General features: G+C 41.2%; 1 protein-coding gene across 1 annotated transcript in view; it reads left to right on the plus strand.

Moving 5' to 3' along the window:
• Nucleotides 1–23,362, plus strand: part of LNX1 (ligand of numb-protein X 1) — a 119,539-nt gene that overhangs the window by 17,904 nt on the left and 78,273 nt on the right. The window lies entirely within an intron of this gene.

Here is a 23,362-nt window from a genome sequence, read left to right on the forward strand (position 1 = left end):
GAGTTACAAACCAAGAAGTAATGTCCAAGTGTAAAGGGATTTTCTTGGTGTGCTAAGAGAACCAGTTTCCTTCTCATCCCAGTAGCAGGAGGCAACAAGGGATCTCTATAGAAGAAAACAGGACTCCAAGACCATCCTATGCACTGGAAGCCAAGCATCTTGTGGGATCTCTGGCAGTTGTCTGTGCCTCTCAGGTCCAGGTCATTTGCTCCTGGGGCTATCACTCTTGCTTCCTTCTTGTCCCTCTGCTCTCCTGCATTTCCTCTGTCTTGAAAATGCCTCAGCACTGGGGCTTCTCCCACTCAGTATGTGCATGACAAGGCAGATCCCTCTTTCCATGTGTGTACATTGCATCTTGAGGTGTAAATCACAATCAGCAGTGCAGTCCCGTTGCAGACTGAGCAAAACATCTGCTTTCCCCAGACAGAAGGGGAAGTAAACAGTGACAGGCAATATTTGCCATACAGCAGTCTTGTGCAGCCTGTGATTTGCAGTCCCTGATTGATTCATAACACATAGGAAGATGAAAGGAGATATGATGGCTAAAAAACACTCTTCCTTCTGGTCATAGCAATGGGGAAAATAGCTTTTCTCACTGGCAATGCTCAAGAGAAAGTGTGCAACTTAAAACAAACAAAAAAAATAATACTAGGATAGTGGCTTCTCTTCCCCCACAGTGGTAGATTACTCCTTGATTTCAAAATGGCTGGAAAACACTGCTTTCAAGCATTCAGCCTGCTAGCAGGAATTCATCCTCTGGAAAATAGTTGATGTCAAGCATAAATAAGATTTGAAAACATACTGGCTAAGAGCAGATTGTGACCAGTGAATATAGGTAAGCGTGACTAGCTGATTTATGGTTTTAAATACTGTTTCATTAAAACAGACTTACTACTGTTCTTGGACATGACAAAGCCCAAGACAGGTGGCTGGCTGTTACAGAGGAGCCATTCCTGGCTACTGTCAGAAGGGCTTCTTTTGGCCGTGCATGTAGAAATCACATTGCCTCTGTGTGATATCTAGTCAGCTTATTTTTGAATAAGAGCACAACTCTTCTGGCAGGTCTGTGGTTGCAGTTACAAGGCTGGGATGACACTGAGAGTTGGGCCTGGAAAGGGCTCTTTCCCCTGGGTCAACACTGGGGCTGCTCTGCAGCTGAAAAAATGCAAGGTTAAATCCAAGTCAGATGGTACTGAGAGAGATTCTGGTTTCTGGGTTTTTTCCTGACCAAACCCCAAAATATTTCTGGTTTTTGGTAAACAAATTAAGAGGTTTTTGAGTGTCACCTTCACTGAATGGTGGAGCAGTTAAGGAATTGGTCCGCTTCTTCTATCACTGCCTTGCCCAAGGTGGAGGCAGTCTGGAGAACCTCAACCTCTACTTTTGAAGTTGTTCCACTTTGGATAAACAATTAACATTTACTAGAAGAGTGACTGGTGCTCAGGAAGTCTAACCTCTCACAAGAAGACCCGCCAGGCTACTGATTCATCACACACGTGTTCTCTCTCAATGAATAGTTAATGTTTTATTAAGGGTGGAACAGTTCCAAGGGGATGATTCAAGTCTTCTCCCTGGATCCAATACTTGGCTTTCAGCTAATATGCTTTTTGTTCCATTAGAAATGTCATTGCTTTTACACAACTCTTTCTTCTTCTCCTCATCTAAATGCCTGTCTTTGTTTCAGTTGATTTTTGTTTCGTTACTTGCTCAGACACTGCCCTCTACTTTGCTCCTTGACCCTGAGAGAAGGAGATCTGTGCCTCCATTATATTTGAGATCAGCTGAGTCTGTGAAAGGGCCAAAGGTAGTTCTGTCTCTGAAACAAGCTGAGCAGGGCTAAAGTTTTCCCATCTCCACACTGTCTCCCAAGTCATTCAGAGCATATTGCCCCTCCCCTGCTCCACATGCCCTTGATGAGCTTGGCACTTCTTAGTAGCCTGTTTCAGAAATTAGCAAATGTGCAAGGGTGCATTCAGTCCTCATCAGACTCATTTTCACCACCTTCTGCCTCTCTTAGGGTGGTTTTGAAGAAGGAAATACAAACTACAAGTGGTAACCAGCACGTGCAAGCAGTGGAGCCATGCTGCATTGCTTTGCCAGCAGAGAAACCCAGAGGGAAATCCTGAGCTGAGGACATATGCATCACCTTTTTTCTGTGGAATATAGTCCCAGCCTGAACTTGAACCTAACTTGGGTTCACAAGAAAAACATCTGCTTTCAGGACTGTGATGTGACACTTCAGCTCAGGATTTTGTGCTGAGGTTGTAGATACATTTCTCTGCCCACACGGTGACATTAATGTGTGTGTTGTTGCACAATGTGTCCTGTTCTGGGGGGGGTGGAGGTGAATGGAGAAAATGAAAGTAAGGGTGAAACAGCTGAAGGAGATGAGGCTGTTGTGTCTGCACTGGCTGTTGGCCTGACTGGTTGGATCAGTCACAACCCAGAGGAGAATTAATGGGCACTTCGTGGCTGATAATAAGATCAGTGGCTAAGTGGCACTTACAGGACTGCTAACAAATTGAACTGCCAATGCAGCCATGAACATTATGCATTGACCTTTCCTTGGCTACTTCTGCCTTTTGGCCAACATGTCTCTTCTAGCTTCTCTCTCCATCCCTGAAGATGTCTCTTGTCTGCTTTACCTCCAAGTGGTGATAGGAGACCTGAATAAAACAATTGTAGAAACTCCCATGGTCACTGGCTCCTTGGCTAACCAAGACCCATCTGTTGCAAACCACAGCACTTGCACTGATATCCCAGAGGCATTAAACCATTCCATATGGTACATACCATGTACGTACATTTGTACATACCATGCCATGCACATAACCTTGTCCACAACAAAGCCTAGTAAAGGAGTTGTGATGTTAGGAATAAACAACACAAATCAAGACAACAGTTAACATATTGAGAGAACATGTCTGCAGTCTGCTAGTTGTAAATTATAAATTCCAGTTGCCCACTGTGGGAAAGGAATGTGAATGACACCAGCACCTACACTCAAATTTCAGATCAGTTGCACCACCTGCTTTGATTCAACTTGGTAAAAAGGGTTTTCATGATATCTACTATTCTTCAAGTGGAGCAAGTTGATTTTGTGAATCAAAATGTGTATAGCTTTGCAAATTGACCTCAACTCTAGATTTCTGGATATTTTTAGAAGACAATCATTGTGTTCTTAAGATGTTTTCTCTAGTTTCATTGATGTGTCCACGCCACATCTTGGCTGTCTGAATAAACTCCCTCTTACAGGAAAATCTGCAACATCTTATCATAGTGTCCACTATTGTATATGGCTTTTTCTTATCCCAAATAGCATTTGAGCTAACTTGGGCAATGCAGAATGAATTTGGGTTATGCTATCCAAATCACTTTAGGCTAAGTTTTGTCCTGGTAGGGAAAGAAAATTAATGATGTAATTGCACTGAGATTTAGTGGCAGGTTAAAGGGCAGAATCTCACAGGAAATGCAGTAAGGAGGAAAAGTCATTCCACTTTTGAAAACCATAGGCCATGTTCCCTCCTAAACTTGCTGGCTGCTCTTTGCCTTGTTTTCCAATGCTTTTATTAGTTGCTTTGTAACGGTGCCAAAGACACCGAAGATCCCGGGAGCTTTTATTGCAAGGGTGGATTAAGACTCTCCTAGGTGTGGTGGTTGTTCAAAGATTATGCTGTGAGAAAAGCCAAGCAATGCCACCTTAGGATAGGGAAATTACAGCACAGTAGTCCCCAGCCAGGGAAAGAGATAACTGACTGTGTCACCCTTGTTGGAGAGAAGCACGGACAGAGTGGCCAAACTGGAACAAGCTCTGATGATTTTCTCATGTAAACCCCTGCTCTACTGCCTTGCTGGCCTTCATTTGGTCTGTGCAAAACACAGCCCACCTGCAGGTTTTGCACATCTGGTCCCTACCGCTGCTTGGCTGCCTTGGGAGTGTGCTGGGAGCAGAGAGCACAGGCTGTGTCCCACCGCTGGTCTCACAGCCTGCCTCTGTGTGTGATGCAGCTGGAGGGTTGGACATGGACTTGAAGTGCAGGTCCCTTTCGAGTGGTGGGGTTGGGCTGTTTGGCCTGCAGCTTCCAACTGATTTAACTCATGAAGTATTGCTGCCTCTGAACTCTGCTGCCTTTTTTGTGTCTATACAGAGGTCTTGTCCTCTCTTTCCCCAGTAATACTGTCTCCCTGTGGACCCTAACAGATCCAGGCAAACTGAAATGATTATGCTACCATCAGGGCATCAAATCTCCATTTTTCATTAGAGACTTAGAATATGGGTTTTCAAAAAAATCCCCAACAACAACACCCAATGGGGAAGCTGATGTTTTTCATGCATAGGTCAAAGTCAAGCCTTCCCTTTCAATAATTGACATGCAATTAGTAAGATACAACTGTGACTCATTTGTGCTCTTCTCTGAAGCTCTGTGTGCTGGGGGCTTATAACGGAGGCTGCTCTATGCCACCTTGCAGGAGTAGAGTAGATACATAATTTGCAGCTGCTTTCAGGAATCCTCCTAGTCTTTTATTAAGTACGGAGTTTTCAAGTAGCAGATATTTTAGGATTTTTCTGCAGAAAGATGAAAGAAATAGTCTTAATTTTCTTTCTACTCTTACATGTTCTTTTCTTGTTTTTCAGATCTGAGCAGGTGCTGTATTTTCTTTCCTGTTGTAACTGTCACACTTTAACTCTTATTTTATCTTTGTTAAAAGCTATATTTTTATGAGCTTGTGGAACATGTTCCACAAATACTTTCCTTTTCCTTCTGGACATGTAGTAACTTGGTTTTAAATTATTATCCTTAGCATGTCAAGGTATTCTGAAGAGGATTTTACCTATGTTTCATGACAGCAGTGAACAGGTAAATCAAAACACTGGGCTTGAAGCACATCAGACACCTCTTAGAGGAGAAGACTGTCACTTTATAGACTTTCTTCTCTGAAGAATGGTAGTAACACAGATGTACCATCAACTGTATTTTCCCTGTCATATGAAGGAAATTTTGGTCACCTCTGTGTTTCCTATTCTGCATGAGTGTACTTCTGTAGAGAGCAAGGGTAATTTGGAGGTCTGTCCATGCCCCTCGCTCACTGCAGCCCAGGCAGCTCTCATAGATACAAAGGACACTGGCAGACACCACTGCCTTAAATGCTCCAGCTCACCAAAGCTGCAGAGCAGATGGGAGAGCACTGTGGCAAATCCTATCCTTCCCCTCTCTACAAAGTTAATTTAAAGCAGCTTCCTGCTCTTTTATAAAAAGCTTTTTCATTGGGAGGTTTCAGTTTAGTATATTTTTTTTCTCTCTGATACCTCGTCTAGAACAATTTCACAGTCAGCAATATTTCATCAATGGTTTACATGTACCTACATTTTAATGAATGCAATTTGCTGAGGTGGAGGTAGTTCTCCCTCTCAACATGCAGAGAGCAGCAGGGAGCAAAGCCTCTGGCCCTGGTTCAACCAAGGCACAGCTGAAGTTCAACCAGCTGGAAGAGAGAAAGGATGACAGGGTTACTGCTGAGCCTCTCCCACAGGAAGGTATATTCTCTGTTGAAGTAACAGAGGCCAGCAGTCCTGTTTGAGCAGCTCCAGGACCAAGTCCAGAGTGTGAAACCTCTTTTGTCAACTGCAGCCATGCTAACTGCAATATAGGCTGGAAAAGACCTGAGGAGAATCTTTTCTTTTTTTAAAACAGGTTGTCACATACATCAAACTAGAACAAGTCTTCCCATGATCTGAGAGAGAGGGGTAAAAAGACCTAAAGCAGAAAGTTGGCTATAGAAATGGCTATCCAGATAAGAGTGTCTGCTAAGATATTATTATGACTGACAAATGAGCCAAAAAGCAGATGCCTACTGCTAAGGCTTTGGGTTAGAAACCTGGAGGGGGTTGAGAGGGACTATTTTGAAGAGGATTTGGCAATGATAATGATAATCTGACAGAAACATTTAATATGCACTGCATTGACTGTTGGTATTGAGCTAGCACTCTGTGAAGTGACTGAAAGAGAGTGGTGGAAGGAAGATGAAACAAACAGATGATAAAATAACACTGCACAGTATAAAGCACTGTCAAAGTGTACTCTTTTAAAATGAAAAAAAACCACTTTCCATTGAAAAAGAGCAACAAAAATTTTAATATGAGAGCCACAATTGTTTCTAAAATGATGTTTCAATTAGCTATGATTTATTTTCTGCTGTTACACTTTCCTTTTCCACAATTGTTGTGCTGTGACCTACAATTGCATTCTAATATTTTGGCACAGGTTTTGAGTCTGCAACAACAGACACTGGGAGGCCGTGCAGCATGTTCTGGTTGGTCTCTGATATCCTTTCTGAATGAGTGATTTTGGCCTTGAGAAAGTTATTTGTGAGATGAAGTTAAGGAGTGCAATTCTTGTTCATAAGACCTCTCTTGCCTTTTAAGGAAGACCTTTATAGTCAGTTTTCCCCTTGTTTCCTGTCATTTTTTTTTCCTAGAGAAGCTAAACTGGGGTGCTGCCCACAACACTCATTTCTGAACTCTCATAAATGAGCAGGAACAGGCAGTGCAGTTCCAGCTGGCCAGTAAATGAAGTGTGACAAAAAGCTTTACCTTTCTATTTTAAAACAGAGCAAAGCTTTAAACTGCTGTACATAGAGAGATTACAGGCATTGAAACAAATTAAAATAGCATATATCCTGTGTAGCAGATGACAAGAGATGACTATTTCAGTCCTTCACAATTTTAATTCCATTTTCCTCAAATGTTTTATGCAGCTCTGTGAGACACCTTAATTGCTACAGGATCTCTCAGCAAAGATTTCCATGAATATTGCCAATTTGCAATACAGGGAATGATAATACTTAAGCAAAAGCAGCATCTTTAAAACAAAGCCCCTCTTTTCACTTAATATTCTGACAGTACCCCAGTAAAGGAATGAAGTTAGGGTACAGTGAGACAATTTTGAAATTATATAGATTTGGGCCTGATTAACACTGTAGACTCCTGTCAGATATCAGCATCAACTGAAAATACTTATTGGATCCAATTGCCTGGGGAAGCTCTAGTTCAATAAATGAGAAGGCAGAGAACAGCAAGAGGAATGGGAAGCAGAATGTACTCAAAGTACCTTGTTCTGAATATATAAGTTTAGTAGCTCCAGACTGACATTTCAACTCCTCTTGACAAACCACTGGTAGGCTTGTGATAATACCAGTAGCCCAGGGAAACTCATAACTGTGTATGTCTAATTAGATGAAGGAAAGTTGTAAATAGATCATATAGTGGTGACCTGAATATAGAGGGGCATGCTTCAGGGGCATGCATTTTTTTCTATTTTAAAAAGTTACTGAATTGTTGTCATATTCAGCCTTTATTTCCACAAAAGATACAGTTAAGATGCTCAAAAATACATAGAGAAAAAAGTTCCTTCCCACTGCAGGCATATGAAAGATTGTCAGATTTCTGCTGTTTTCATTTTAACGGTGATCTCGAACAGGTAGCTGCTGCCCCAGGTGTTGCTGTATGAGCATAAGAGGATGTGAACCTGGTTTTTTTTAAGTCTTCATAACCTCCTGGAGTAGAAAAAGGGACTTCTTTGGAAGGGATGATGCAGAACTTTTCTACTTTTATGTAGAAGAAGACCCTGTAAACATTTGACAAGCAGATCTCTCTCTTGATTATACAGAGAACATAGCTTTGGCAAAAAACCAAGTCAAATCCTCTTGTGATCACTATGAAGATTTGAACAGACCTTGTATGAAAGCAGAACAAAATGGAGTTTATTCTTTCAAAAAAACAAACAGAAATACCCTTTAAAAATCCAGCAATTCCGTCATCCTGAACTTAGATATGTTTGCTCTCAGTCTCTGAGAAAAACCTTAGTAATGCCATCAGGAACTCCACCTACCTCTAAGGTGAGTGACTGCTTTGTCATGGTGTACAGGAAGGACTTAAAGGACAGAGAGAAAAGGGGGGGGTACCAGGCACATCTGTGCAAAAAGGAGCTCTAACCTGGAGTCTGCTGCTATCAGTATAAACCTGCAATTCAAATTCCACTGTCCTTTTAGAGTTTTGTTGGCTGTGAAGTGGAGCTGCACTTGTAACCTTCCATCCCTTGTGCTACTGTAGCATAGTCAGAGGATGAACACTGTGAGAAGGGACAGAAACCTACAGCTTGAAATGATCAAACCCACAAAGTGAACCTGCAAAAAAAACTGTTTCACAAAATACATAACTATATGTAAAGCTATGAGCTATAAGTATAGCTATATGTTTAGCTATAAGTAAACAGCATATAAACTACTTATAAGTATAGCTATATGTACAGCTATAAGTAAACAGCAACATCTCAGCAACTAGAAGCCTAATTTCAGCATGAAGCCTGTTACTAGTCACACTATTTCCCTAACCACTCTAAAAATCTGTTAACATCAGAAATCATGGATCAGCATTATTCATCATAGTGCAGGTTCCTCAGTTCTTTTAGTCTGAGTCATAAGTTTTTTTGCTATTTTTTTTTAATACTAGGGATACAAATATTTTATTTGCTTGTTGTTCCTTGTGATCACACAGCTTTTCTAACCACAATGCTGAAGCTCCTGCAGATACTGTCTGTGCTGTAAAGACAATCCTCCAGTATTTAGCACAAGTGTGCCATTTCCTCCTCTCAGGCTGTGATATGAATGTGGGTTTTTGTATGCTACAACTGGAAACATTTGGGAGTTTCAATAGCATAAACTTTTATGACATTACATGTCCCTTGCAGGTGACACTGCTGTTGCTCAGGGAACTTACTCTTTCCATTTACCCTCAAATCTTCTAATTCCTGTGTGAAGGCCTGACAAGGCTGTTCCTGGCACAATCTTGAACATTAAGAAAGATGCCTGATTAATGCATGTGCACATGCAGCACTCCACAGAGATGTGCCTGTTAACATTAATGCTGCTGTCAGTAATGTGCTTTCTGAAAGACAGGATGCTCAGCCATGCTAAGAAACAGAGCACAGGCCATGCCTGGGGACATTCCTGTGGTGTTCAGCCCTAAGACAGATGTGCAAATGGAGTCTGCCTTGTTTACCGTCCTGACAGCTTTTATATGGGAACTCAGCAGAGTATCATTAGCCAAATAACTATTTTAGTGAGTGGATGCTTTGCTTGCTAGTCCACTAGTTTTGGCAACTGAGAGGGCACACACACTTGCTCCTATCATAGATACCAGAAAATGCAAGGAGATGTATCACAACATGGACTACAGGAGGATGCTGTAAAGGAGGATATAGCCTTTTTGGAGTAACTCTTGAAATCTCATGCAGATGCCTGAATTTAGGCATCTAGTGTTAGATGAGAGACCCCAGAATATCTGAGATATCCACATAGAGTTGGTGGCAATGTCAGAGGAGCTACAGAAGGTCCATGTCATGATGGAGGTCAGGCATCCTCAGCATTTGATTGTCTGAAAGGGCATGAGAAGCCCAACAGTTGAGTTGCAACCCTAAGTCATGAAGTGTCAATAAAAACATATTTCAGTTCTTAGCAACTGGTTTTCTGTGGATAGTCAGTGTTTGTCAACACAATTCAGCATTTGGGAACACAATTCAGCATGAAACAGGCATTATTTCAATATTTTTGTTTGTGTTTCTGCCTTCTGTTGTGGAAAGAAACACCTCCATTAAGAAGTTTTGAAAGCCATAGGCTACGAGGTGATATTTGAGCTCTGTTAGCAGGCCATGCAGACTACCTGAATGCCTCAGTAACAATGCAAATGTTGCAAATCAAGGCTTCCTGCAGCACATTTTTGAAATAACAAGAATAAGAATAATGGGATTTGTCTTGCTGTGTTGCAGAGATACTGTGTTCCCAGCTAGTTTGAAGGCTGTGTGGTTTGCCTTGTCCTTTCAGGAACAGCTGCTTGGTTTCTGCCGGGGAAGATGGATGGTCCTTGTTCCCCCTTGGTCAGGTCAAGAGCTGAGCAAACACACAGAGCTGATAGCCTCAGGCAGTTCATCGCCTATGGATCAACACCACTGCTTGCAGCCTCTCCTGCTTGCTGCTTCTCACCCCCTTCCCCCTCCCTACCTCCATAAATATGACAAGCAGTGCTGCATTATGCAAACTTTTCTTCCACGGTGGAAACATCTGCAGCTTGAATGCTCCTGCAGAAATGTCACTTGGGGAAATCGCTCTTCATTTTATGAGAAACCTCTCTTCCAAGCCCTCAGAGGGGCCAGGGGGGAGGGGACACGGTTTGACACTAGTTCTGTGCTGTTTTTCAGGGATTTTGTGGAAGAATGTTGTGTCTGATTTTGTGGATTGTCAAAATGAAGCCAGATGGCAGTGGATTAAGTGTAATGCTGTTTTGTTGTTCTTGGGCTGGCGACTGCGCTTCCCCGTGAGTGAGGGAGCCCTCCCCGCACAGCAGCCCCAGCCCTGTGTGCCCCTGGCCATGAGGGCCCCTTCCCATGGGCTCCCGAAAATGCTGCCCTGGAGGGGAGTAGAGGGGAAACTTTCTTTTGGTGAGGACTGCTAATTGGAAACGGCTTCCTTGACATTTTTCATGCCTAGATTATTCACCAAGAGCCTGTTTGCTGCGCTTGCCATCCGACGAAATACAGGTATTTTCCAATTGTAGTAATGGGTTTGCTTGCTGAAGTGGAGTTGCTGGGTGAGCAGCTGAGCCAGTGCAGCCTAGTATCTTACAGTTTTGTATTTGGTAGCTGTATTTCCCGATGTTTAGAAAGGTGTGAGTTTAATTGAAGTGTTTCCCATGAGGCATTCAGGAATTTCAAGCCTTTTGTTGATTCCTCACTGTACTTATGCTTCAGTCTTTCTCCCCATATGACTGCTTAGTGGGGTCTCTTTCCTCTATTACTCTGCCTTACTTTCTTTACATTTGTGGCACATAATATCTTTGTAATCACTATCCTTTGTCAAAGTTAAAGTAGTGGAAAAGGCCACTGGACTCAGAAGATGTAGAGGGCGGACGTGTAGACAGACACAGACAGACAAAGGTGTGATTCCCTCAACTTTGTTTCCCTAAGAAATTGGGTTAAGAATAAATTCTTGATTAGGGAGATGATGAATTTAAAGCTGTGGTTCTGAGCATTTTCTTCTTTTTTATTTAAAGGTAGACACGCAGAAAACTTCCTCTTGCAAGAATTATTCTCTATACTCTTTCCCCTTGTCTCGACACCTTTTTCTTTCCAAGATAACTTTTGACTGATTGGGTTACAGAGCAGTCCTGTCACTCATTCAGAGCCTAGTTAGGGCCACTCAAGCTCTGCACCCTGTGCTCAGCACCTACAGATCAGTAGCTTATGCAAACACCTGCAAAGGATGCTCTACATTTTTCCTTTCAGACTGCAGCATCACTTCAGCTGTAAGTTTAATACTTTTCCTTTCATTTACTCCTCCATGATCATTCATTGCAATTTCAGTTCGAACCAGCAGATTCTATATTGCGATGAAACTGCATGTTCTCATGTAGACCACTAAGAGTCTGCTCAGGTTTTTTCATAAAGTCCTCAGGCCTGGAAAGCATTCTGACAAAAACCTGCTGCTTGGTAACACAGGAGTAGCCATAAACCAAGTCAGTGCTGCTGCCTTGTTGTGCTCTGTTCTGTTCTTTGCTAAAACAGCTTCTCAGCTGCTCAGGAATGTTTTTGAAAGTCAGGCATGCTTTGCAACTGTTCAGAACTTTTAACCTTTTTTCTGTAAGTCACCATCCCCTATCTTTTTTTGAAAGTTCATCTTTTAAGAATGTCTTTCATGTCGTGCACAGAGTCCTGTACAGATCCATGTAATGTTGAGTTGTTCTGGAATTTCTTGTGCAGATCTAGGCTCCTGATCTCAGCTGCTTAGCTTGCAAACTCTTTGATGTGCAGACTGTCTGTGTGGTTTGCACAGCACAGTCTACTCTGACAGTTTTTAGTAGGAGAAACTGGCAGAGAAGGGCTGCAATTAGGGTAATGCTATTATATTGCATGTTGTTGTAGTGTAGAGTATAGATAGCCCTAATCTAGTAACTGGCCCCAAAACATAATAAGTAATGGCAATTTTTATAGTTACCATTTATTACCAAGATGCTCAGAAAGGCTGCAGTTTCCTAATCTTCAGTCCAGTGACCTTAGAGATAATTTTTTCCTGATTCTTGAGGAGATACACTGGTGCTATAAAGGAAATTTTTCAGTGAATTTGCATCCTAATACTCATCTTGTAACCTCTGGATTTTACCTTCTGCCTTGGTGGTCCGGGGGGGGCAGCCCCAACATCAATTCTGAGTGTACTTTCATCTTCCTTGTACTACACTCCACAGTCTGGAAGGTATAAATTAGACATATTTAAGTATTTGACTAATGTACTGAGTCTATTTTCAGCAGAAAAGTCAGTAATTTTCTGTTAAGCAGAGGTGCGTTTGGATGTGCTTTTGTTTGTGTTTATTCTCAAAAGTATTTTTCATTTATAGTGTGAGCATCTCCCCCTCAAATTCTTCTCCTGTTTTCTTTACTGTATCCTGTTGTAATAGTCCCTTTGGAAGGTCTTTTAGAGAGTATTTTTTTACAGAGTCTGAAAACTTCCTTCCTGGCATTTGCATTCTCTCTTCAGATGTCAAAATCAAAGATAATGGTCCATTGCTGGTGTTTTGGGAAGGGAGGGGTAGGCAAGGGAGTTTACAGTCTCTACACACTCGTCAAGTCAACTTATTTTACGTGCAGTGTGAGGGACTTAGTGTGTACCAACAGTAGCTCACTGTTAGCCAGTACAAGAAGCAGACATTGAAATTCAAAGCAAGCATTTTGAAAATTGTCAGTATTTTCTGATCCATTTCCCCACATACAAAGCGAACAGATCTTCTAAGGAACTTTGTGAACGTGGTGCAAATCTAAATAGGAATGGCGATTCTGTCCAAAGGGCATGAATATAGACTTGTTCTGTCAGCACCAGGGATGCTCTGAACAACTGCTGCAGTCTGAAGCCTTTGAAAGATAATAGTAATGCCCTTCATTTACCCTCAGTGGTATCTCATCCAACGTACAGTGTCAGCACCAGCTCCCTAGCAAAGCAGCATGAGAGGTCAGTAGCAGGAAGCACAGGTATGTCATCATTGTCCTGTGGAGGTTTGGGTTCAACTCCTGCCATCATATCATACATAGGAATAGTTTGATGCCTTTGCTGTCCCACATCTGGACTATTTCAGCATATCTGGTCTTCAGAGGCCTAAAACTACAACAGAAAATGTTGCATCAGCATTATCAACAGAGATTCCAATAGATGAGCTGTAGTACAAGTGTGTGCCTGGGTTAGACCTTGATTTTCACATTTTCAGAAGTTAAACACACTCAATAGATATTCTTCAGAAATAATTATCCAAAAAAACCCCACACAAAATATTCAGAACATCACCAGATACTGAAAGCTGAGTTTATAGTTTTGTAATGAGTTTGGAAATAATTCTTATTTTCTCTATTTTTTAAGAGCTTTCTGTAGTTTTGCTGCAGACCAGAATACACTGAAAGGGGAAGTGCACTACAACAATGACCCAATAACAGGAGATTTCTAGAATCACAGAATATTCTGAGTTGGAAGGGACCCACAAGGATTATCAAGTACAACCCTTAAGTGAATAGCCCACACAGGTATCAAACTTACCACTTTGGTGTTATTAATACCATGCTTTGACCTGAGCTAATGAGTCAGCTAAATGGACTTCTGAATTTCTTTTAAATAGCTTTGTTGGAGTTGCCACTTTTAAAGTGTTTCCAATGTATAAAAACAAATGTTTTCTCAAGGAGAAATGATATTTGAAATGATACTAATATAATTTGAAATGATACTAAGCATTCACATTGTAGACCACAAACGAATTCAACACTACTACTACTAGTACTACTATTTCCTTTATGAACTGCTGAAATGTCACTCAATCTTCTGTTGAATTTTTTATATGTATGCTTTATATATAATGTGTTATACAGTTACATATTCATTTGTTATGGTTTTCAAAAATACACATCATCTGAATACACAGTGTAGAAAACAACAACAGTTAAACAGATCCTTTACTGCAGGGTAGAAAACAACCATAGTTAAACAAACAGATGCCTACCAAAGTCAAGGAATCTTACTCTAGATTCATGACTGCTGTGAGCTTCAGAAGATTTTCCTACTTTTTGGATATTTAAGACCACTTTATCATTATAGGAGCAAGAGCTCTCCATTTCAGTAAGACATTCTCAGAGAGAGTTTTCTCCCAGTGTAATGCTTGCTATCAGTCTTTCATCTCCGTGTGAAAGCTTACCTGCTTTCACCAAACTTGTTTAATTGCTGTTGAAAGCCCCTGTCATCTGTAAGAAGTGCTTGAAATTCTTCCTCAAATCCAAAAGTCATTGTGGGTTCTTGGGACTGACAGGTACACAAGCACCATTACATGAGCTACTTAAAATATATTTTTTGTCTCATGGGAGGGCAGAAACCCATGAAAGGAGGGAGGCCTTGCTCTGCATGGGAAAGGTCAACAACCCAGTTGCTCCTCTATCCACTATTTTCAGGCCTTTGGCTTTGTAAGTAGAACAGTTAAGGACAGAGTAGCATTTGCTCATTTGAGTTTTAGGTTACCTTTCTGAGATAAAGACCTTCAATTATCACCCTCTCAGTTTGCAACAAGCATTGCTAACAAAGTTCTCTGTACATGTATCATATACTCTTCATTGGCCTGTGTGGCCATGTTCGTCACAACTTTTGTTTCTGGTATAATCTATACTCTATGGATTGCACTCTCCTTTCATTAAATAAATTAGCAATGCAGCAGTTAGCACGTGAGAGGAGTGTGCTTAGACTGATGCTCAGCTCACTTAGTGAAAGGTTATCTGCAAGATGTGCACGATTCCCTGTTTGCCGAGCTTGCTGGATCAGTACACAGTGCCACAATCTCCAGGCAACAACGTGTTCAGATTCAACGTGCTGGGCTGCTCAGGAACCAGTGGTTGAGAAATTCTCACTGCCTTTTGAGGTGGCCCCTTTCTGTGTGCTCTTTCCCAGCAGCTACCTTTCATGGTTTGCTGTGTTGATATAATAAAACTTGCAGTGTGTGTGATCAAAGGAACCCTTGCATTCCTGAAGGCACACCATTCCTCCAGTTGTACCAATTAGTCCGGTAAAAGACACAACTTTTCTACATACAGAGAAGATGCCTTACCTCTTTGAGGGAAGAGCAGAGTGCCCATAGTGCCCATAGCATCCTGACTCAAATTTATGTCTTTGCAAGTTCTTGTTGTATTGATGGAAGTGACACACTTTGTAAAGCATGCCCTGTTTTTCTTAGCTGGATTGCACAGGCTTCAAACACTTCAAGGGACAATCCAGGGTTCAGTGCTGAGTTTTGTCCACTTATGAGAAGGTAGGTACCAGTGCAGTAACCAGGCAGATCCAAGAGGCCCATGGCCCCCCTGCCTGTTGCCAGAAGGTTTCTGCAGAACGTTCCAGTTTGTGCTGTGTGGAAAAAAAAGACATATAAGTGGGTAACTGTGAGACATGCACAGCTATTAAGGCATTTTTTTCTCCTGTGTGGAACACATCTGGGTCTCTTCAGAGAGTTTCCATGACTGGCTCAAGCCAGCACTGAGCCTTTTGGCTGCAAGGTGTTGCAAGTATTGCAGAAGACTGCAGTTCCTTGATAAGTTGTGCCTGTGTGGCCTACGTGGAGTACTTACACTGATATTAAAAATTTTACTTGCTGAATTATTTTGCAAGGCCACCTGCAAAAACATGACACTGATGCAGAAAGAATGATGCTGAGTGCCATTTTTTAAACAGTGCTGCAGAGATTGTATTCCAGCCAGCCCATGTCAGCATTCCACAGGTCAGCACAAAATATCCATGTTGGTTTTGGACTGACTACATACCATGGAGCTAAACCCTGTACTGGCTTGTAATATATACGGTACTAAAAGATGGAGAGATTGAATAGGTGTGGCTGGGACAAAACATTCTGGCCCTTGGGAACTGCCACAACTGTATTTAAAGCAACTGCATGCAGAAGGGGGTTAAGAAAGTAAATGTGGTTCAGATTTTCCTTGTCAGGAACAAATTAAATCAGCATGGTAGAGGATCCAAAGAGAAATACATTTGGAAATGCTTATATGCTGAAGCTAGAAATCTGGGTAATAAGTAAGAGCAAGTAGAATTTATTAATTATCAAGATAGATTCAACTTAATTGTCTCATCAGGCTACAGTGCTAGAGGGCTCAATATGTTAGGATATTGTATAAGTTGTTTAAACAGACCAAGGGTGACAAAAGAACTTGTGTGAGGGCAATGACTGTCTATGACCTGGTGACAGATATCTGCCTTAGAACAGGGAAGTGCAGGATCTTAGGGAATGCAGCACAATAAATGTGCTGATAATCAAGGTTCAGCAGTGAGCAGAGGTGGGCAGAGGTAACATAAATCACTGAAATGAATCTAAGGACAGTTTGAGCTACTATTGCATGTGGGGAGGCAATTATGTAATTATGGGGAACTTTATTTGGCACACCTGCTGAAGGTTTCATTTAGGTACTGGTGAAAAATCAATAGAATAGCTTTAAGTACTGGATGATTCTTCTGCAAAAAAAAAGTGGTTAGACCTAGAGTGGAAGAATTCTCCTTTTAGGTAGCCTGATAGATAAAAGTTAATTGATCCACTAGACTGGAAATCAAGTGTTGTCTCAGGAAAAACTGATCATGACCTGGTTACATCTAATATGCATGAAGAGAATATAGTCCCAAATCAGAATATACACACATGCTAATTTGAAAAGGCCAATTTCCCAAAGCTAAGGATTGCCCTTAATAAAACTTAATAAGCAGAGGCATGGAGGCATAAACAAAACTTAAAGTTTTTCAAGAGCTTACTAAATGGACAAAACATTACTAAGACAATATGTATAGCAAAAGAAGACAGAAAGTAGAAAGGGACTTACTGTTCTGTATACATGTGTTTAAACAGGTATCAGTTTGTCCACATTTATGTGTATATAGGACTGCATAGGTATACAGATCTACAGACACTTGTGTGGGCATGCAAACACAGTACGTACATATTTAAATAAACTGTGTGGCTGTGTATTGGAAAAATAGGCTATAAAAGGGAGATGAATATCCATTGATATATATATATTATTAAGTATGGAAATTACTAGTAACACTTAAACCAAAATCTACTCTTGGCAAGCAAATTGTGTTTTGAAGAGTCTTAAATTTACATAAGGAAAAACAAAGTAGCAATGATGTGGGCCAGGCAAGGGTTGTAGGTACTGAAACTGTTAACAAGATATGTATAGATGGCTGAAATGTTCAGAAAATATTTCTGGTTTATGTTTTGAAAGAAAAAATATGGTTTGTATATATCATGTGAGGAAGACAAATTCTTTTCCAGCCCATCTGCAACTAAAAGAATGTTAGACAACTCCTACTTTGAGGAATCAGCTTTAAGGCAGTAGCCTCTGTTATGTGAGCAGCTATGCATTCTATTTTTCTTTCTTAAATTGGCTGAGAAGTTTTCTGGCCCACTGATATAAACTTTTGATAAATTTGGGAACATTGGAGCAATCTACCAAGACTGAAGGCACGCTCATTTTTTTTTTTGCCAGTGCCCCAATGGCACAAACAGGATAATTCTGATACCAGCATGGCAGCCAGCCTGACCTCACTTCCAGCAAAATAATAGAGAAGCTGATATGGGAGTTCAAGTATAAAAAACAGGACTACTGTTAATGGCAGCCAATGATGTTTTCACTGAATTCAGGTCTTGTCAGGTAAGCTTGGCTTGCTTCTTTAATGTAAGATTACCCAGCTGGTTAAAAAAGTAACTATAAGCCTAATGGAAAATAAAAGTCTTCAGTTTGTTATCCTACCATAATTTGATCAAAAATGTAGCATTTTGCATTCTTGTTTAAGAATATGTCAGGTGTCTAAGGGCTGGTGGATCAAAGGAATTGTTGCAAAATCACTCTAAAAAGAAATTTTTTTGTGAGATTCTATAGCCAGATCCAGACTCGGACGTCTTCTGGCAATGTTCACTACTTAGTCTTGCAGGAAAAATACTGAATTACTCACTGATTATGCATGGCACTAGAGAAAAGGGAATCTGAGTTGTCTCAAAAGTGGACTTCAGACTGAAAAAAGTGTGATTTAACGTGGTCAAGTGTAAAATTATAAACCTGGAAACTGAGAACATGTATCATATGGGGGAAACAGTTTCAGAAAAAAAATAGAGACTTTGGAAAGACTTTGTAGACCTTAATGGACAGCCCTAGAATGTAATCATAGCTCAATGGGAGGGCAAAGTATCTGGTGTGTCCCTTGAGTACGTGTGCAAAGGTCTGATTTTGTCTGTGTTTATTGTATGTATGCACATGGACAGGCTCATGGAATAACATCAATCCCATCACAGGCAGCATTTTAAAACAGGATTTGAAATTGGATGAGAATGCAGGGAATAGCAAAAATCTTACATGAGGGCGAGCTAATACACCTGCTATATTGGCAGGTCTCTACCACAGCCTTTTTGTTCCACGTGAAATATAGATGAGGATGTTAGTACAAATATAACACATGTAGAGGTACAAAATACAGATACCAGCTCATTCATCTTCCCAGGAAATGCATAACATTATTGCCAACTGATGGCAATAATCTGGGGTAGTGTCATCAAATTAGCAATAAATTATCCATGTGTTTTTCCATGTATGCACAATTAATTGCTAGAATTAGATACCAAAGAGACCAGTGGACTCCCCACCTTTTGGTTCTTCTCACCAGAGCAAACTGCCTTTCTAGAAAGATTCCTTATAGGATTAAACCCAGGCAGTGGGTTCCACAAAGGGATAGAGCAGAGGGTATGTGCAGCTGGTGACATGCAAGGAGTCAGACAAGATGACCTCCATCTCTCAACAAATATTGAACTCTTCAGGTATAAGCCTGGAAAATTAATTCAAGAGTGGACTGAACATACTGTGTATTTGTACATGCTTAAAGTACAGAAATTTCATTCCACATTAAAGCATTTCCTTTACTGGGTCTAACAAAGTATGGGAGAATTCATGAGATGCTCTTTATTCCAGAGACTTCTTTGATAATTAGGAGCAAGTCACTTAATTTCTGTGCCTTGATTTGCCCACTTCTAGAGAATGAATCCCAGCTTTCCTCAATTCCTCTCTTCATGCTGGAGAGACCTCTGGGAGGAACTGCATAAATGTATTCTTCCAAAAAGATACAAATAACCTGAAAACTTGGTTAAGGCACAGGACTGATGTTTCAAATAGATCAGACAGCTTTCACCCTGCAGAAGGTACTCATGTTACCTTGGTCAGCAATCCATCTGTACTGTGAACCTTGATGAGATAAATATAATTGTCCTCGGGTTGCTTATGTAATGAGCTTGCTTTGCAATTTAACTAATGAATGTGGTGAGAGACCAGATTAATCTTCTAACTTCAAGAATTTTTCACAATGGGAAACATATAGTGCCTGCCTATCTGTAATATTGTCCTCTCCCTACAGCCAGAGTGATTTGGCCACTTGAATGTTTGTTTTGCTTATGTATGTAAAGCTCATGTGTTCACAGATTATTTTCTGGAAGAGGTGGAAGGACCCCAAGATTCCTTGAGGTTTTAGAGCTGGGTCTGTGGCTTTCCAAGTCAAGGCAATTCCTGAGGGATGCCATACAGGCTCTTGGGTGGGATGATTTTAGTTGCTGGTATGGTACAAGTTGCTGGTTTGGGATTTTTCCCAGTAGGGCCATATTTCATCCTGTGCTCTCTTGGTCTCTGAAAGCAGTCCATTTCAGAAAAATAGTAGTCTGGTACTATTGTTGGTTCATTAATTGAGGTCAAGAGATTAAAATAATCTTGATATTTTAATTTCCTCATTATGCTCTTGTTTTCCTTCACGGGAGCCATCTAGAAAATGTAAAGATACTGGATACAGAAGATCCAGTAAATGCTTATGACAAATGAAACATGACTTCCCAGAGTAACATACACTTTGTAAGAGCTTTGCCAACTGTAAATTATACCAAGTGGGTCAATTTTGGAAGTCAACTTCTTAGTTAAACTGTCACACTACAGAATTGCTATTTAATATTGGTGATTAATGACTGCAGAGTCCAGTTTAATTTCCAAGCAGACTGTCAGTGGCACTCAGTAATCAGCAGAGTCCAGAGTACAAGTGCTTGGCAATCCTTTTATGTTTTGTGATCCAGTTCAGGTTGCTAATTTTCCACAGAGAGGAAACAAGAGAGGGAACTGATATGAAAATGCTGGCCTGAATGCTGGAGTTGTGTCTACACCTGATTATTCCCCTCCTAGGGTTTTTTCCCATTCTTCTGTATGCCTCTACAAGCTGAGGTGCAATCCCATGGGAGAACATTGGATGTGCATGTGTCCCCTGCCATTTGGAGGTCAGGAGAGACAGTTTCATCTGGGGGACTCCAAACTCCTCCTGTCTCATCGTCCCCACCACTCTGAGGTGTGACCCACAGCTCTTGCTGCTCCTTCTCTGGCATCATTCCTTCTCACTGCTGTTCCACTGAGTCAGAGGGCCAGCCAGGTCCACCTGTCCCCTTTGTCCTGGTCCCCATCCCATGTCCATCCACGGGGGTCTGGGGCAAGGGTGTATTTTACCATTGTGGGTACATCATAGAAATCCCCAAGGAATCTCTAGTGCTGTTGAGTACTTGAAAGAGACAGTATTGCTCAGGCCCCTGCCAGAGCTGTGTGGGCAGGAATGTAACATGCTCTGGAGAAAGCTCTTTTATTTCCTTCTTTGTAAGCAGTGTGCTGCCTGGCCTGGACCAGGGACTGGGAGAAAGTGGTCAGTGGCAGGCAAAGAGCTGACCTGACCCCTGCCTCTTCTGCCCTGGTTTCATGGGGCTTCACAGGAGGATGCACAGGCCTGTGTGTCTGCAGGACACAGTGATCTTTTCAACCCAACACAGATGGCATCCATTACAGTATTATCAACTAACATTGATTACTACAGTTTCCCCTAATGTTTCCCCATGACTAATCTTCTAATGTAGCTTGCACACTGTGTACTGCCAATGCTTTCAATGTATGCTGAAATCATTTAGTAATTCATTGAAGTAAAATCATTGAAGTAAGTAAATGAGTAAGTCTAATACAATAGAGTTGATGGAATTTTGTCTTTCTGGAAATAATTTCAGCAGTAGTGAAGTACAGAATATCTGCAACAACAGAATATCTGTCCTTATACCTGTATTTGCACAGCTTTAGATACAAGTACAAATTTAATTTAAAATTAAACAGCTAAATATGTAAAATTTTTTGCCCCCAGTGTATGAATCTATACCAGGAAATTAGAAGTTTATCAAACAGGTGTCAATGCACCAGTCAGATCTATGATACTCTGTCATTTTGGTACCAATTAATGAATTGTAGCGGGAAAATGCTCTCACTTTTTTGTGATGTTGGTGAAGAAAATCTGCTGTAGGCAAAGGAGGGAACTGATAAATAATACAGTACGCAGACTATAGTTTAAAGGAGGTTCTTCTATGTTCCTTCCCAGCAGATGAAAGACAGGTTCAGCTAGGATCTTCCATCAACAGGTACCAAAGATCTCACCAGCAATTTGGTTCAGAGCCAATAAATAACTCACTTTCTAGGAAAATAATTTGCCTGGTATAGATAAAGAAGTATAAATGTCATTCCAGAGTGAAGAATTTGGACAGGAATGAGTGCCCAAGAGGGCTGTTTGTGTGAGCAGGAGAGCAGAGAGCCTTTTGTTTCCCTGAGAGCAGAGACTTACAGAATTTGAGTGGAAAGCAAAACAGGAAAGCATATCATGAGATAGGAAAGGCAATTTAAGCAATTCAGCAACATTAGCGTGAGAACAAATGAGTTTGAGCTGGCCCTTAGTCTGGAAACTTAGAAAAGCCTCCCAGCAGTGGGAGGGAGGGCAAACTTGGCTAGTTGCTAGGATGGAAATTAAGTCTGTAACTGAGCATCTGATGTGGTCACCTGTGACAACAGGGCTCTGGGCTTCCTAATCTGGGGCGAGCAGCCTCAGAGAGACCTCCCATGTGAGGAAGGATTTAAACACAAGCTTTATTCTGTGGGGATGTATTTGCTAATGTTTAAGCTTCTGTAGCTTAAGCATGTTTTTAAAAGTACATTTCATATGCATAGTTCAATTTTGCACACGGCTGACGCATGAGGCTTGCATATCTGGCCTTGTGACTGCCATGGACATCTGGTCCCGTGCGGGCCGTGTCTCTCCATTCTGCACCCATCCTGGGGGAAGAGCAGCAGCTGCACAGTGCCCCAGATCCAGCACAGCACTGCCTGGGTTTGGAACAACTGTACACTGGCAGGCTGGCTTGGCAGGAACCCATCCCAGGTTTTCTTGAGCAACTTGGAGCTGAGGTGCTGCGCTGTCAGGGCAGAAAAGGCAAATACTGCTGCGAGGAAGCATCCATCCAGCCAAGGGTATGGCTGTCACACTTGCTGGTAGGACTTGACGTGTCCCTTGATGATTTCTTAAAATAAATATTTAACAAGGGATTTTATAGTCACAAATAACAAGCATGCTTTTAAAATGTTTGAAGGGAAACAATCTTGTGTAAGAATAAATTGGAGGCCAAGACCTGGTAGCCATAGATGTTTATATTGAAGGTTGAGGATTTCCTCCCGCCTGTTTTCATGGTACACTGCAGTTGCTTGATTCAAGTCCATCCCCAAAGCTGCCTTGCTGCCTGAATAACACTTCCTTCCTTAGGAGAAAATGCTTAAGATGGCTGAAGTCATTGCATTTATTAGTGATTCATGTAGTTGGAAGATGAGGGTTTCTTGTAGTCTATTGAAAATATTTTTTGAAAAAAAGATCTTTTTTGCTGCTGCTGTTTTTTCATTCAGCTGTTGCATCACAGTGCAGCAGCATGACACCTTATCTTCAGTACAACATTTTTTCCCTTTCCTGGGTGCTTTTTAAACCGAAAATTACTGGGTAAGAGGGTCTAATGCAGTCTTAATTTTGCAATGTTCAGAAAATTAACAGAGCTTGTATTTTCAGACAGCTGATTCTGGAGTTTACAAATTGCTTTTACGCGGTTTAAGTGTTCACCACCAAGTATACAGGAACAAGCTGAAGAATCAGATTCCAAACTATAGATTCTGGGTTAGTACTTGTGGACCCATCTTCCTTTTCAAAGGGGAAAGCCAACATGAATCTTCTGTCTTGAAGCGATTTTTAGGATGGTCTACTTGTATTTGTTAAATTTAAGCCATGTTGATTGTCAGGTTAAAAGAAGAAAAGAAATGCAAGGACGAACCTGACTGAAAATGAACTTTGGTATATGCCGGAAAGAAAAGTAAAAGCTTCAAGTTAC

The sequence above is a fragment of the Agelaius tricolor genome, unplaced genomic scaffold, assembly GCF_023055355.1.
Source record: "Agelaius tricolor isolate 1412-34295 unplaced genomic scaffold, bAgeTri1.0.p SCAF_8, whole genome shotgun sequence".
Lineage (NCBI taxonomy): Eukaryota > Metazoa > Chordata > Aves > Passeriformes > Icteridae > Agelaius > Agelaius tricolor.